At 46.9% G+C, this 16,765-nt stretch overlaps 1 long non-coding RNA gene across 1 annotated transcript; it reads right to left on the bottom strand.

The window, feature by feature from the left end:
- Positions 1-291: 291 nt before the first annotated feature.
- On the bottom strand, positions 292-16,385 carry LOC119233694 (uncharacterized). The gene is made up of 3 exons (XR_005122441.2): positions 16,109-16,385; positions 2,837-2,895; positions 292-328 (listed from the first exon to the last, which is right to left on the bottom strand). It is a non-coding gene; the product is annotated as an uncharacterized LOC119233694 (long non-coding RNA).
- Positions 16,386-16,765: the final 380 nt, after the last annotated feature.

Genomic DNA, 16,765 nt, shown 5'->3' with positions numbered 1-16,765 from the left:
ATTTCAGCTGGGCGCGCGCGTGAAGGCACAATTGTCTGGCTACAGCCCGAGTTCTCTGTGGGGTCCTCTGCAGGGAGCGAGTAAAGAAACAGGAAATGGAGGGAGAAGCTTAGTGTGTGGCGAGTGTCCGTGACTGTCACTGTTTATGAAGCTCTTCTAGAAGGGTCTCGGGTGCGGACGGTTTACAGAACAAGGTGGAGACATAAATGAGCAAGGTCCTGCCTCCGGGGTTATTTGCCGCAGCCCTTTCTGTGACCCCGTGGAGAGCTGGTGATGTTGCAGAGAATCTAGCTGGGAGGAAGCAGGAACTTGTCACAGCGCCAACATGCTGAGCAAAACAAAACAAGACGTGTGGCTTCTGTCCAGGGGAGCTGAAGGATTGGGGTGCTGGCCTCCTCTCTGGGGGGCAGGGAGAGAATTCTTCCACCTCCCTCACCACTGTGTTCATGGCTGGTTTCCTCCCAATCGGGACAGTGAGACCAGGACCCTGCGCAGGGAAGCGCTGGGAACCAGAGGAGCCCCCCATCACCCTCACCCCCCAGGCCCCTGCTCCCCCCTCCACCACGCCAGCAGGGACAAGCCAGTGGGCCTAGGTGGCATCGGGGGAGGCTGCCTGTCACAAAACAGACCCCCCAACAAGGGCCACCTCTTGCAGGGTGACTTCTGGACGCTTCTGGGAGCAAGGCGGCTGGGGTGCACGGCCTGTGTTTTCAGGAAGAAAGGCTGCTTCCTAAGCAGGCTGCCATTCTCCTTCCCGGCATTTCTGGGTGGGGGGGTCCCAAGGGAAGCTGCTGGGGGTCTGATGTGCGGCGGGACCCTCGCCTGCGGGCACTCTGGGGTGCTCTCTGGAAGGGGCCGCTCAGGCAGGAAGGTCCCGGGACCTCGGCCAGGGCCCGGCAGGGTCGGCCTCCCTTCTCGGCAGCAGCCTGGATCCCTAAACCAGGGCCCAGGTCCGCCCAGCAGCAGGAATAACATGGGGTCCCCAAAGGGCCAACCATGGCAGCTGCCTTAAAATTCCTAATAATTTCATCCTCGAACCTGTGCCTCCAGGTGAAGTTCAAGGCACAAGGGAGCGTGAACCGAGGGGCTCAAGTGCTCCCACACCCTGTGTGCCGCGTCCCGCCATTGGGAGGCCCCCAGCAGCATTCCCAGGGGGTGCGGGGTTCAGCGTGACTCAGTACGTCCAGGCCTGGGGGAGTGGTACCCCAACAGCAGCCCCCCAAAAGAGGCCACATGTGCCTCCACACCGCTTGGCCTGGAGGATTCACTCTGCTGGGCAGCTGCTGGGGACGCGGGCGGGCAGCAGGGGCCAGGCGTGGGCCAGGGCCGTGCCCAGGGCGACATTCACACGACCGATGGGGCAAAGCAGGTGTGAGTCCCTAACTGCCTCGGGCTTTTCGGCTTCTGCGTGTTTGTTGACGAGCACCGAAAATTAAAGGCAGTTGACAAACAGGTTGAAAAATATTTACAAGCTTGACAGAAAAATAACACATTTCCTTCGCATTTTAAAAGCTCGCCCCAATAAAGCAATGGGAATAAGACACAAATAAGCCGTTCACAAAAGAACGGCACTTGACCAACAATAATGTTTTTAAATTCACTGGTAAAAGAATGCAAATAAAATAACCAGGACATACAGGTTCCCACCCAGAAGGGTAGAAAACACAAAAATGAAAATAGCAGCAGCAGAGGTGGAACCGGAAAACTCTCAGCTAATGAGACCAAAACACTGAACAAGGGGCGGGTGGGAGGCAGGATCAGTGGGGTGTGGGAGGAGTGTGGGTGATAGCATATAATTGAAGAGGTATGAATCTGTACCCGGAAAACACACAGTGAGCAGTAAAACAAGGCAACGCAGAGAAAAGGAAAAAAAAAAACTGCTTTTTTAAAAAAGAAATCAGGAATAGCATTTAACATTTTGAGGAATCCACTAAAGAGATGATAGGACATTTATAAAGACGAATGTGCAAGATTATGCACTACAGCATTGGTTAGAACATCTAAAAATTAAAATCACCTACAAATCCACCTACAGGGTAGAGGATTAATCCAATTTGGTAAATCCATACTATATATGCAGATGTTGAAAAGTAATTTGATAACTTTACACCTATCTAGAAAATGTACACCAGAAATTGTGATTTTTTTCATAAAGAAAGTTATAGAACAGGGCCTCCCTGGTGGCACAGGGGTTAGAGACAGTGCTTTCAAGATGCCCAGGGAGCAACCCACATGGCGCAGCAGACCTCTCCTGCCTGGCCCGCTGCTCCCCTCAGCAGCAGATTTCAGTAGATCTGCCTGTTCTGCTCCCCATTCTTTCTCTGTTGAATCCTCTCACCCCCACACACCTCTATCTACGCCCCAGTTCTTATATGCGTAAATAAATAAATCTTTAAAAAGAAAAAGAAGGCCTCCCCGGTGGTGCAGCAGTTGAGCGCTGGGCTGCGAAGCCGCCCGCAGCCTCTGCAGCTCCGGTTTGATCCCCAGCCACTGGGCAAGGGTTCCACATGGCGCGCAGACCTCTCCTGCCATGCCCACTGCTCCCCTCAGCAATGTATTTGGTAAGTCTGCCTGTTCTGTTCCCCGCTCTGGCTCTGGTGAATCCTCTCACCCTCCCGTGCTTCTGACTGTACCCAGTGCTTGTATAAATAAATACATAAATATTTTTAAAAAAAGAAAAAGAAAATTATAGAACATAAAATGATCCCATTTGGGAAAAACAATGTCTACATAAAAGATTATATATTCCTAGCATCTTTCTGGAGGAGACGATACATTAGGGTTAACTTTTAGAGGTGGAATTAATTGCAGAAGAGAGGAAATAAGTACAACTTACTTTTTTCTTTATCCACTGCTGTAATGTTTAGGGAAAAGATTTCACAGCATTTATCCTTCCTGTAACATTTTAAATTTTGACTGTTAATATTAATTACGATAATTTACTCCACACCTCTACAGTAAATTAAGTGGCCATTTGTATTTCTGCAAAAAGAAAAGCAGGTTGCTCAATAATAAATATCTAACATGGTCATGTTGGTGTAAAATTGGTGTCTATTCAGAGAAGAGTTAGCTGGGTGAAAAGATGTTCATCAAATATTAACAGTACTTATCTTTGAGAACTGGTAATGATTTTTACTTTCCTCTTTATGCTTTTCTTACTTAAATATTTGTGCCCTAATTTTGCCAACTTTACTGGGAACAGAATGTCAAAACCCCCCAAATGCTGTTCATCCCTAATCTATTTATTCAGAAACACATTTTCAAATGTAATCATGTACCAAGATGTTTTTTTCCTTAACTAACTTGTTCTTATCCCAAGTACAATGTTTAATGCTTAAAAAATATTTTTAAATGGGGCCTCCCCAGTGGCGCAGTGGTTGAACGCTGGGTTGTGAAGCTGTCCACAGCCTCTGCAGCGCCGGCTCGATCCCCGGCCGCCGGGCGAGGGTCCCACATGGCGCGCAGACCTCTCCTGCCTCCCGCTGCTCCCCTCAGCAGTGTACTTCGGTCCTTCTGCCTGCTCTGCTCCCCGCTCTGGCTCTGGTGAATTCTCTCACCCTCCCACGCTTCTGACTGTACCCAGTGCATGTATAAAAACAAAACAAACAAATAAATAAATAAAAACTGCCTCTATAAGAAATAAATAAATAAAAATATTTTTAAAGCATGGACCTGACCCAAAATTACCACTATATTAAATATGCAGGTATTTTCCCAATTTTGTCCGATGACAGGAAGTATTTCAGGACCTTGCTAAGTCTCAATTCCTTATGAGTCTGTTCAATAATTCTCACCAGGAAAAATGGCAGTTTTATCCTTCTTTTCAACTGAGATTTAGAATCCAAGAACTAGAGTGAATTCTCACCTGACAGTTTATTGCATTTTTCAAGATATACTGCAGGACATTTATTAGTAAACTATGAAGTATTATCACCAGTAATTAAAACTAAACTGCTCCTGTTGTAAAGAATGCAGTCAGAGAAGCAATACTATTACTTTTTATTGTTGATTTGCTCTTCCTTTAATCTAATATAAAATTTTCTTTACTAAGGTGCTAAGGCATTTATCTTAGAGCTGATGCTTACAACCCAGTTTGTTTTTTACTGAGAAGACTAAGGGAACGCACAGGAAAAGATTTCTAAGGTGCAAAGAGCCAGGAGCACTGGTATACTGCAGGTAGACATAATGTAAGTTGACTTCCAAAAGAAGGTAATCTGCCCCATGGAGGACCTTAAAGATACATATGCCCTTGGCCACCAACATTCTACTTAGTTTTTAGCCTAAAAAATGAATTGTGAATGTACAGAATGTAAGACTCTCCAACCACTGAAATTGATATTTTTAAAATTGTCCAAATAAATACTTCTATGTAATTAAAAATTATGTTTTAGAAGGATAGTTAATTACAAGGCAAAATGGGGGGAAGTAGTTCACAAAATAGTATACGGAACATGATCACAATTTTTGATAAATAATAGGTAGATGACAGGTAGGCGGGCAGATAGATGACAGGTAGGTAAGGAGGTAGGTAGGTAGACAGGTAGGTAGATGATAGATGGGTGGTAGGTACAGATAACAGCTGAATAGTCCCTTCCTTCTCAGTCAGGGATTCTTGCTAAAGGGCTGCTGAGGGTTGGGGTGCAGACCCCTGCTCTCTAGGAACCGAGCCAGGCACCCACAGTCCTCCAGTTCTGTCCTCTGCTGAAGAAAAAATTTCAGAGACAGGCTCTGTCCACACCCGGTGCCCCAAGTGAGGGGCTGGAAAGAGAAAAGGCCACCCTGGGCCGGACTCCTTCCTTTAATGGGTTTTGAAGGTTTCTTTTTACCAAAGAAATCTTGAGTGTCTCCTGCAGCTGCAGGAGAAACATCCTATTTGGAGGTAATTGAAAATGTGTTTTATATCCACTTAGGAACTCTTCCAAAGAGCTTTCTCTTCTGCTCAGCTCTGAGATTCACCAGGTGAAGAGTGACATCTAGTGTGTCACTGAGGAATCTGAGGCGTAACTGGGCCTGAGATCTGGGCTGCGAGGACTCTAACCTGTGTCCACCGGATACCTAATAACTCCAGGGGGGAATGCAAGGCTGAGGTCACGGAAGTCTCAGGAAGAGGTAAGTCATGAGAAAGGTGGCTTTCTCTTTAGACCGTTGAAGGCACCTTTTGTCTTCCTCGGCTTGGACATGGCAGACTCATGTCTGCATCTTCACAGCATCTTCTGTACTTGTCTGTGTCCAAATTTCCTCTTTTGACAGGAACACCAATCAGAGGGGTCACAAGGGCCCGCCCAGGGACCTCACCTTAACTTGGTCATCTCTGTGATCACTCTCTCCCAAAGCAGGTCACACTTCTAGGCACTAGGAGTTACAGCTCAGCAGAAATGGACTTTGAGGGGCACGTCAATGTGAGTATGAAAATGATTTTGACATCAGACTCTCAAGTGGAGCTGGAGACCCCAAGTTTCCCTGGACATAATTTAAGGACAGTGCCTTAGGAAAGTTCCCCAATAACTTCTGCAGCTTCTGACTGCCCCTGGATGCTTGTCTTCCTGGGCCCATCCTGGCCTTCCCAGGAGGCTGGATGGACTTCTTGCCCCAACCTACCCAAAACACAGTGCAAGACCCAGCCCTCGAAGCTGCGCTTGCAGGTGGGTCCACAGAGCCTGGTCCGGGGAGACAGCACGTTGCGGGAACAGACTTGAACAGACACTAATCCAAACCCAAGACACCTTGGCTCTGTCCTCCACAATGAGCTCACTCCATCCTCCCTCCCACAGGTTAGTCAACAACTCTCCACATTAGGTAAGTGATATTAGCGGATGTGCCTGTATCCATTAGGATTAAGTTTAGTTGAATATAAGAACAAGGAAACTGTTTACATTGGCTTACATAAGATAGAGAGGCCATTCTCTCATACATAAAAGGAATCAGGGGCAGGCAGTCCAACACCAACAAAGGTAAGTGACATTGTCTGCACAGAACTGTTAGGGACCAGCATACTCCCCAGCTCGCCGTCAGCCTTCTCCAGGTGGTGGCACTCTTCCTCAAGGTCCAAACTGGCTGCTGAGTTCCAGCCACAGCAATCGTATTCCACCCAGGAGAAATGGAAAACCTGTCCTTCTCGGGAGTTCTGTCTATTTCCTCCCACTAAGACAAGACCAAATCCCATATTTCCCAAGGAAATCAGGAATGTCTTCTTTTAATTGGGTGACAATATGTCTAACCAGTGACTCCGGGGGGAGGGTGTGTGCACTAGAGGAAGCCCTAAGCAGCGCTCACCGCAAATCACCACTTAGCTGCCTGTCCCCGTGGAGAACATCAAGGTCAAATGGAGAGTAGACACCCGGCAGCCGCTAGGTGACTCACCAGCACTGACTCATCCCTACCTACCTAAGCTTGCCAGCCAAGTTCTTTTCCTACATGTCCTAAGCCTTCCAGATTGCTAAAAATATTCCTAACTCTGCATGTTAATTTCTTGAATACAAAGAGGTGACTATTTAGCACATTCTCTAGATTTCCAAAGTGTATATTCTATGTAAAAAATCATCTTTATCAAACACTCAAAGAAAATACCTTTAAATATGAACCTGAAAGTTTACAGGTTGATTCTGAGTCATAAGAGAATTATGTCATGTTTTTGTTTTTTCCATTATTTTCTATAGATAAACATGTTCCGCCAACGTATTTCCACTGCTTCTATGATTAGATAATGCAGTCATTTCTTTGCCAGAGCCCAGCCTTCTAGCCCTGTCATTCATTAGTTGAGGGATTTATTCCTCTAGAACCCACAGTAGCTGAAACCAGAAGACAATTTAGAAATCTGATTCTTGAAACAGTGCTTTTATCAGCCCTGATCCAGGACTTCATTTCAACCCATGTGTCTTGGGTTAAATTTAAAAATTACACCATGACCTTTCTTACTATTGCAAAAGAGCAATTCCCATTGTTTATGTCTTGTGGTTTAAACAGAGCCTCAAAATGAGTATAACCCACAACCTACATTCTTTGAACAACAGCCATCAAGTTCAGCTCTGCTATTGCACTGGAGCATGAGTCAGGATGAGTGAATTCAGACTTTATAAGGGAAAAGGAATGCATTTGTTTTCCCAGAAAACCCTCGGGAGGAATCCCCCTCTGCATGATTGACTTTGCCATTTTCCAGGAAACTTGCAAAGAAGGGGAATCAGCAGGTCTGGGAATTGACTACCAAGTCCATTGGAGCGACCCCATTACCAAGGGAGCTCCAGAGAGAGGGTCGGGGCTGCCCCACAGACGCAGGCCCCTGGCTTCCAGAGGGAGCCTGCTAATCTAATTACCCCACACCCACCCACGCTGCTTTTTCTCTGGAAAAGACATTCACTGAAAAACTGAAAGGCATGTCTTGGTCTTTACATTTGAGTTTGTGGCCCTACCCTGGCGTCAAAAGACTGACAACCAATTCAGACACGCCAGCCTTGCTAGAAAAACACCCAGAGGCGCAAGTGCAGGAGAAATGGCTGCAGCACCAGCAGCCCAGGTGTGTCTGCGGAAGGCCTGTGTCACTTGCGAGGCTACAACGACTAAGCAGGTCTGCACAGGAGAGAAAGCTCCATGATTTGTCTCAGGGAAATAGAGAGGAAGCTGGTGGTTGCACTGACTGGGATCTGATCCTGTCCAGCCACTGATGAGCACAGGAAAGCAGTGGATCCTAAAACCCACGCTGTCATTAGACACCAGCCAGACCCTCCCGAGCACAGCACAGCCCAAGCCACAGCCGCGTGGGGTGAAACAGAAAACACTCCAGCAGCAGAAGCGGATGCCCCGGCACTGAGGCAGCCAGGACCCCTCACGTCCATGGCCACGAGCCCACCCCTCGCACGCTAAGTAGAATACTTGCTTCCTCCCCCCAGACCCCTTGACCCGTCACCCTCCAGCCTCCCTCTTAACCTCAGAACCTCAGGTCAGTTATGCCCTCAAGTTTATAATCCTTTTTCTTTCATCAGTTCATCTAGTTCATGTTCTTGTATTAGTTCAGCATTTGTCTTTCGCTCTCCGGCTTATTTCCACGTTGGATAATCAAATTCCTTCCATTTTGCTGTAAATGGCAGCTTTTTGTCACCCCTAGTGGGAGTTATCATTTGATGGGTGCAGTGAGTTGGGCAGGTGGAGAGAGAGTATCCGTTCTCTCCCCCCACAAAATAAATGCGTGTGAGGGGGTGGGGGTTGGAATACACCGATGAGAGGTAAGAGGCAGTTTTCTACCCGCGCAGGCAGTGTGCCCTTGTGGGAAGGCAGTGCCGCAGCCGTGGAGAAGGTGGGCCCTGCACAAACACACCTGAAGCTTCACTTGGGTGCTCAGAGAAGAGGGCGGGTCTGTGCTAGTTTAGCTTTGAAGGACAGAGAGAGCGAAGGCAGGAGGCTGTGAGGAACAGGAAGGGTCCTGCGGAGTTGAGAACAGGCAACTCAGAGCAGAGGATGCCGCAGGACATGCCGCTGGGAAAGTGGCCTGGAGACCAAGACTCCTTGGGCAGCGGGACGGAGGATGGCGCTGAGTAGGCTCTGAGCCCCCGCTGACATGAGAAACAGGAGATTTTAAGATCAGTTTGAGGGTGGAAAGCAGGAGGCATGGCAAGGAAGGAAACACAGTTGCAACTCTGCTCCCCAATGGCCACAAGGGGGGCTCCAAACACCTGCTGCCAATGCTCTGTTCACCTGTTCCTTCTAAAGGTGCGGTCTCATTAAACATAAGGCCAAAGGAAGCACAAGGATCGTTATAGTTAATATATATATAATCTTATATTAAAGATAGTTTCAGTAACTAAAGTCACAGAATTAAAGGATACATATAAGATAAAGATATCAAATGAGGCGTCAAAAATATAAAATGTGGGGAGGGGAAGCAAACATGTAAAGTTTTGAATGTGCTGGAACGTAACCAGCTGTCAGCCCCAAGCAGAATGCCCACACGGCGCACAGGCGGGGGTAGGGCACAGGAAGGGAATCAGGGTTTTTCACACTCTCCTGCCTCTTCAGCTCCCCCCAGCCATCTCCACGCCTCCTAGGTTTTGTGGACGCCTGGGGCGAAGAGTCGTGGCAAGGGACACGCATGTCTGTGATTACGGACACCTGGGCCAGACGGCACAGGCGTGCACGTGTGTCAGCGCAGACCCCTGTGCTGAGAGTGCACGGAGAAAGGGCGAGCTGGCTCCGCAGACTACCGGAGACTCAGGGGAGAACACTCGAGAGAGGCCAGAGAGAGTGAGGGTTCTTGGAGATTCGAGAGGGCTGAGAAGCTGCCAGACCCCCTGGAAGCCCCCCCCCCCATCTGCCCCCTTGCGTGCCAGCCTCCCTGGCTGGTGCGCCTTTGTACCTGGTTCCCTGATTCAACGTGAAAGTCCTATAAAAATCCCACCAAGGGCCCCGGACTCCTTTTTCTGTCTGCCTGAATGGACAGTGAACCTGCCCGGCGTGGGACGGTTGCCCTACGATGAGCAATGGTGTGGCTGGTAGGCCGGAGGAGATCAGCTGGGTGGGAACTAGACTTTTGGTGAAGATCGTAGCGTGGCATGAAAAGATGTGGGACTATAATGCTGGGCACCTAAAGCCTACAGAGTGTTTTAAACTGATGTCGCCTCAATAAAAATTTAAAAGAAAAAAGAATAAAGAGAACCCACATTGTTGCGATGTAATTCACATTCCGTACAGTTCGCCCACTCGAAGTACAGAATTGTGTTTCAGCATATTCGCATGGTGATCACAATTCAATGTTAGATTATTTTCATGAAAGAGACTTCACGCCAGTTAGCAGGCACTGCCCATCCTCCCCAGGCCCCTGGCCCTCGCAACCCGGGTCTGCTTTCCACCGCTGTGGACTTGCGCGTTCTGGTCACTTCACATCCAGACAAAGGCCATCCAGTGCTTTCCGACTCCCTTCCCTTCACATAATGCTTTCAAGGGTCATCCGTGTTGGCCCATGTGTCAGTACTTCATTTTTGTTTGTGGCCAAATAATATTCCATTGCATGCGTATGTCACGTTTTCTTATTCATTCGTCAGGTGATGGACATTTGGGTTATTTCCAGTTTGAGGCTATTCCTGATCATTCTGCTCTGAACACCATGCATAATTTTTTCGTGTGGATCTAGGTTTTCATTTCTCACCAGCATCTCCAGGAGTGGATTGTTAGATCACACCTTACCTGGACTCTGCTTCTCACCTATGGAGAATCTTACTGTTTGTTTTTGAAGTTGGCTTATGTCCCACCAGCATTACTGGATTCCCCCAAACCAGTGGAATCTCCAACCCTAACTTAATTCACTTATGATTTTCAAAGCAAAGAAGGAAATGGATGGTCAGAGCTACCTGCTCTGCTCAGAAAAGCAGATGTGTTCACAACACTCAAGGTAAAGGAACCTCTCTCCACCCCCACCCCATCATCTAAATCAGAAGCACCCTATACAGAATCGGGCTTGGGTTTTGTTTGTTTGTTTTTTGTTTGTTTGTTTGTTTGTTTGTTTTGAAGCAAGAACACAGAGATATGAATGGCAAACATAAGGAAGAGGAAAAAAAGGAACACTGGAATGCCAGGTCAAGGTGATGTCACTGCATAAAAACAAACAGATTAAAAGAATGCAGCCACAGGTGAGCTAAGGGAAGGTTGTGAATAAACACCTGTATCCTTAGATTCCAGAACATGTCCTCCCCAGGAGCCAATGTTCAGTACTGAAAGTGCTGGGTTGGCCAAAGCCTGCTAATTGACCTATGATCAATACCAAAAGCCATCAAGGTGCAGTTAAGCAATAGCAAATGATTGACCTGCCTGGAAGACTTGACAACAGAGGGAGCAAGATTTATACCTCAATATTGTTCTAACAATATTTCTGCATCCCTGCCAGCCCTGTGGGATTATAAATAGATCCTGCTAAGGGTAATAACTTTACTCCCAGAATCCTATCTCTATAGGAAATGGAGTGCCAGGGCAAGAGGCGTGCTGAGACAGGGGTGTTAGAAACCCTGAGTTAGGAGAAGAGATGAATGTTTCAGGGCTACAGAACAAAACATCCCCGGAGCCCACACGCCCACCTGTCTCCCTGTTAGTGGGAACTTGTAACCAACAAAGAAACGAGCAGTAACAAGCAACTTCACATTGGAAACAGTGAACAACCTGCCTTAGGAAGCGAAGGATTTCACCTTTGTCAACAGGTTTGTGGTCATCAGTTCTTCCCATTGGACCTGTATCCTTCTCTCTGAATTCTTTACTTCTTTGATACAATTCTTTAATTCTGATTAACCAAACCATCTTCTGGAGAAATAATTCAAAATGTCTCTTGAATCACTCTCAGAAAAAGATCTTTCTGGAGAATCCCACAAGTCTGGGGGATCTGCAGCTCCCCTGGGCAGAGAGCATGGTTCTTAAGCTCCTGTCACTGTTCCAGCCCCTCCCTGCACCTCTCCACCTAGAATCCTAGAATGTGATGGGCCAGGCACACCCCTCCCCCAGGCGCCTTCCCCGTCACTAGTCCCAGATTCGTCCCTTTACCTCCCAACTGGTGTCCTCCAGATTGACTGAGGTCATTGCAATGCCCTAAGGGTGCTGGAAACTCAAGGATGTGCAGTGCACTGCCAGGCCCACCTCCGCCCCATACCTGTGATATCACTGCGTCACTCAATTTCCTGCCCTCCTTCCCTGGCCTGCCCAAGAGCAAAAATATTGACGAGAAGAAAGGGGAAGGGAAAGGAGAGAGGAAGGAAGAAAGGAATCGATCTCTATTGTTCGAGAGCTCACAACAGCCATCACACTCACAGCATCTCCAACCAACCAGCCACGCCTGTGAACGGTTTCCTTTTCCCGGCATATCACTGAGTTCCTCCCAGCAGGCAACTGTTCCAAGATGAGAAGCAAGAAGGTGGAGACAGAGTGACCTGGGGGGCACAGCAAGGCCCCCCTGAGCCTTGTCCGAATGCCCAAGACGGAGATGCCCCAGGGGGGAAACAGAAGCAGGGTAGGGGGAGAAGGAGGCCTCAAACTCGCACCCACCCTTCATGCTCACACAGTCGGTCAAGAACAACCCCCAAGTACTGATCAACCTCCGTAGCCGGCACCGTGCCACGCTGCTGAGGACGCCAGCACGTGGATGGGGTCCCCAGGAGCGTGAGGGCACGGAGAAGCCCACATCTGTCAGCCAGGACCCCTCCATCTCCAAGATGCTCCCTGGCAGGGACTTGGTCATCACGGTCCTGGGGAGCCCTCTCATCACTGCTAAGTTGGGGCCCTCCCCGCTGGCCAGAACTCTCTCCCTCATCCCGTGAAGACCTGCCCTTCCTGATGGGATAACACAACCCCGTGTTTTTGTTGTGTGTTTTTTTTTTTTTAATGAGAAGCATAAATGATGTTCAGTGCCATTTAAAGAAATAAATATCTTCTCCATGAGAAAACAATTCCCCTGCGTGTGATAAAAACAAGGGATCGAAAGTCCTAAACGCTTCTACCTACCTCGGTTGCATCCTAATGTCTGCTCACAGAAACAGTCTACACATTCTGTAAACCCGATTTCTCCGTATAGTTAGTTTTTACACTATAAATAATGTACTTGCTGTTGTTGTTTTTTTTTTTTTAATTCTTATAATACAGAGGTATGTAGAGTAAAAAACTCAAAACCTGTTCATCTCCCTCAGTTCCCTGGGGTGAGACTCACACATCACACTTGAATTTCAATTCAGTCGGAATATGCTTCTGAGCATCCTGTGAAACAAAAACGCGTACTAATTTGGTGACCGTGGAATTCCTGACCTGTCCCCATCTTCAAAGGGAATCGCCTAATGTCTCGTTATTATGATATTTGCGGTGGCTTCTGCCTTTACCAAAGCTTATTCACACTTTCTTTTAAAATGAAGAATGCAGGGCCTCCCTGGTGGCACAGCAGGTTGAGCCCAGCACTGTGAAGCTGTCCGCAGCCTCTGCAGCACGGGTTCGATTTCTGGCCGGCCAGGGAGATTCCCACACGGCGCGGCAGACCTCTCCTGTCTCGCCTGCTGCTCCCTTCCGCAGTGTATTTCGGTCCTTCTGTCTGTTCTGCTCCCTGGTCTGTCTCCGGTGAATCCTCTCACCCTCCTGCATCTCTGGCCTGTACCCCAGCTCTTGTATAAATAAAAAAATAAAATAAAATGAGGAATGCACATTGAATTCTTCAAGTGTCCCTTCAGCATCTAGTGAGATCATTTGATTATTCTCTTTTAATTTATTAATATGTGAATTGCTTTATTGGATTTCCTCAAGCTGACATTTCATTCTTTTCCTGGAAGTCCTATTTCTCAATTTTTCATTATGTCTCAAATTTCTGATGCAAAAGACGTAATATTTTTATCCCCACGTTATTGAGAGTTGAAAATAAAAATCTAATCTGTTTTTCCAAGGTCCAAAGCCATGTTAATTACACAAAAGAATGTTTTTATTTTTTTTCTCTTTCTAAAAAATCTAAGTCCTCAAGTTGGTCCTGTGGCATGTGGCCCAATATTCAGTTTACCTTCCTGCAACTCTGTCTCCTAGGTGGGTTTGTCTTTCAGCTCTTGTTTGGAGGTCACCTTGAAAGGCGGCTCCCAGGCGCCTGGTTCTAAACCTGCTGTGGCCAGCGATTGCAAGTGCCAGTAGAACCAGTCCGTCCTCCATTCACGGGAGCAGCTCAGGATCAGAAGGGTCTTATCTTTTTATCTATGAACTCAGGGCAAAGCCATGCGTGCTCCTGGACCCGCAGAAGACACGATGTCCTTGTTTTCACAGCAGCCTTCAGCTCAGCATATGTCATCCATGTTTACCATCATGTTTAGTTCCCTGATCAGTAAATTCTTTCCAAACAAGGTTGGTGGTGTTAGTGTTAAAGGATAATGAGAACTGGCGGCCACAAGCAGCATTACTCAAATCAGTGCCCGACCATATAAGGGCACGGGTCGTTCAAGCCATCGCTGTATTCCCACTACTGACGTACAGGTTGTTTCCAGACACCCCCATTGACTGCTCCACCTGCACTTAGCTCTTGTATTTACCCAGCAGAATGACAACAGGTTTTTTTTCTGTCAAGTATTCAAATAACATTAACTGATCTGCGTCAGCCTGTTTATAACTGAAGATGAAACTTGCTATATTTACTGGAAATATCTGTAAGTCTATTTAGCAAATATATGTAGTAAATATATTTCCAGTAAATATATCCAGCATATATATCCAGTAAATATATCCAATATGGTAGTGAGAGCAGTCAAGTGAAAGAATTGTCATGTTAAAACTAGTACACACTTTTTTTTTAAAAGCGGATGTTGAAAGGAGCATGGCTTGGAAACCTGAGTCTGCATTCTTTGGGAAAACAGAATTTAACATAATTGTAGAAAAATAATTGAGGAATCATCACTCATATATCCAGGAGACATGCAATGATCTAAAATTTTACTGAATATATACTTTTACTTTCCAGGATTTTTGAAACTAAGGATTGTTGTCTAGAAAAGCAAGATACTTGCTTATGATCACAAAAATCAGGATTCAGCTGAAAAATAAAACCATTAAAAACAACACCAGCAACCACAAAAACAAAAATTCAAAATACTCCTTCAGCAATTCTAATGAAAGGATGTATTGGCTCACCCCCCGCCCCTGCTCCTGTCTTCTCATTCTCTAAAAAGGAAGCCAGGTAGTGAGACTCAGGTGCCTGAATGAGCTCTCAGTGGGCTACAAAGAAATTATAATCAGAGACAACAGGAGGAGGAGGAATAAAGTTTTCTCCATTGCAAGTAACCTTTGCCCATTTTTACCTTTCCCATTGGTAAGTAACTCAGAGGAACAGGCACAGGGAAATTCAAAATGTCAGATCCCCTTAGTTTCCAAATGGTTACCTGTTCTCAAAATAGGTGCTTTTTTTTTTTTTTTTTCATTTTAAATTGGTTCTCTAAAAACCAGAAAAATACTTGCTTGTCGAAAAATATTGTAATACACGTACATGTGGTAAAATGGGAACACCCCCTGCCCCTCTATCTCTTCCATCCCACTGCTCAGGGCTATGTAGCCTGTTTAGCAGCTTCTGTGTGGGCCCTTGCACGTCCTGGCCTGGGCGAGGACCAATGCAGTTTTCATGCACGCTTTATCCATTGTTCTACCTGTTATTAGCATACCAAGTTCAGCAGCTGGAAAGACCTGTGTCTGAGATGTGACTCCTGGTGGTCTGACTCCAGCACTTGCTGTGTTTCCAAATCACAGCTGCTAAGACCAAAGTACCAATTTGGGGAGACTGGTCTAGCAGCATCCTATAGTTCTATGACATCATTGAATTCTTGATTCCATCAAAACATTCTTAATGAGGGACTTAAAAAGATCCAGAAAATAGCAGTACATCAACTAGATTCTGTAACAATTGTGAGAATTATGAAAACGATGTTGCAACGGGGAAAAATAATGAAAGATAAATACGGGCTGGTGTCACCAGTATGTGCAATATCAAGTGTGGAAGACAAAGACAAGCTGAAAACTAGCCCTTGAGAGCTGACTAAGACACACATGCCAGCAGAGCAAATGCAGCCCCTGGGGAGAGGACCCCATCATGGAGTGCCTGGAGTATCCCAGGAAGTATATCCCTGGAACAAAAATAATCTTCACTGGCATTAAGAAGAAAGCAGGAGGAAGCGTTGCTAGCTTATCTCCAGAACGCGCTGGTGAGAAATAGCTAGCTCTGACTTATTGTATGCGAAACAGAAGTGTCTCGAGACTTTTGTGGACCAGATAGAAATTGATCTCATACGCCAGGATCCAGATCACAAGTGGCTGAGAGAATGCTCTGTTGGACGGTCCTTACTTAACATTGATTTGTGGTTAAATGAGAAACAAATAAGAGGAAATGTGGACACAGAGACCCAGAGGGCCAGCACGGGCGCAGACACGGGAAAGCCGGCGACCAGATGGAGTTATGCTGCATAAAAGAAGGAACATCTGGAAGATGTTCCTCCTGAAGCTGGAAGGTGCCTCTCCCAGAGGGTTTGGAGGAGCAGAGCTGACACTTAATTTGGGACATCCGACCCCAGAGCTGGAGCATAAATCTGTTGCTTGCAGACGCCCGGTTGGTGGCCCTGTGTGATGGCAGCCCTCGGAAACTTACACAGAAGTCGTGGAAGGCTTTTAAGGCAGAGGGAGACCAGTCGTGATCGAGAGCCCAGGACGCTGTTCTCCGTTCATGCTAGACGCCTTGCCCGTCCTACTCGGTTGTGACGATGGAAAGAGGCATTTTGCAGAGGAAGCTGTAGCTCAGAATCACCGTGATACGCCTAGGCTCCCTCAGCTAGAGAGGGCTGAGCTTAGGGTTCTGCTCCAAAGGCTCACAATGTGCCAGGGACACGGACAAGACTGAGTCAGCAGAATTGTGAGCACAACGTTGACATCAGTCACCCGGCAACCTTTACCCTGGTGAACTCGACCTCCCAGCCCCAGGAAGGGATGTCAACATCTCAACTGCCCAGCAGTGTTGCTTAGAGTGCCAACGCTTCGTAATTTGCCATCACATCCTCCAGCCCCATGACATGTTTTTATTCTTATATTACTTTTTATTAATGTTGGCTTGCGACAGTCTATGGTTTAGGGGTGCAGGGTCACACTTCTTCAGATGTATGTCACCACACGCACCACCAAACACCCACTGTCCTCCACCAGAGTCCATTGTGCCCCCTCCCACTTTGCTCCCCTTCTGTAGCCTCAAATCTACAGTCAGATTTTTAGGGTTTTTTTTTAAAGATTTATTTATTTATGCATACAAGAGCTG

Source organism: Talpa occidentalis, unplaced genomic scaffold (assembly GCF_014898055.3).
Source record: "Talpa occidentalis isolate TD23 unplaced genomic scaffold, MPIMG_talOcc4v2.1 talOcc4.8, whole genome shotgun sequence".
Lineage (NCBI taxonomy): Eukaryota > Metazoa > Chordata > Mammalia > Eulipotyphla > Talpidae > Talpa > Talpa occidentalis.
This window is presented reverse-complemented; position numbering and strand designations above follow the sequence as displayed.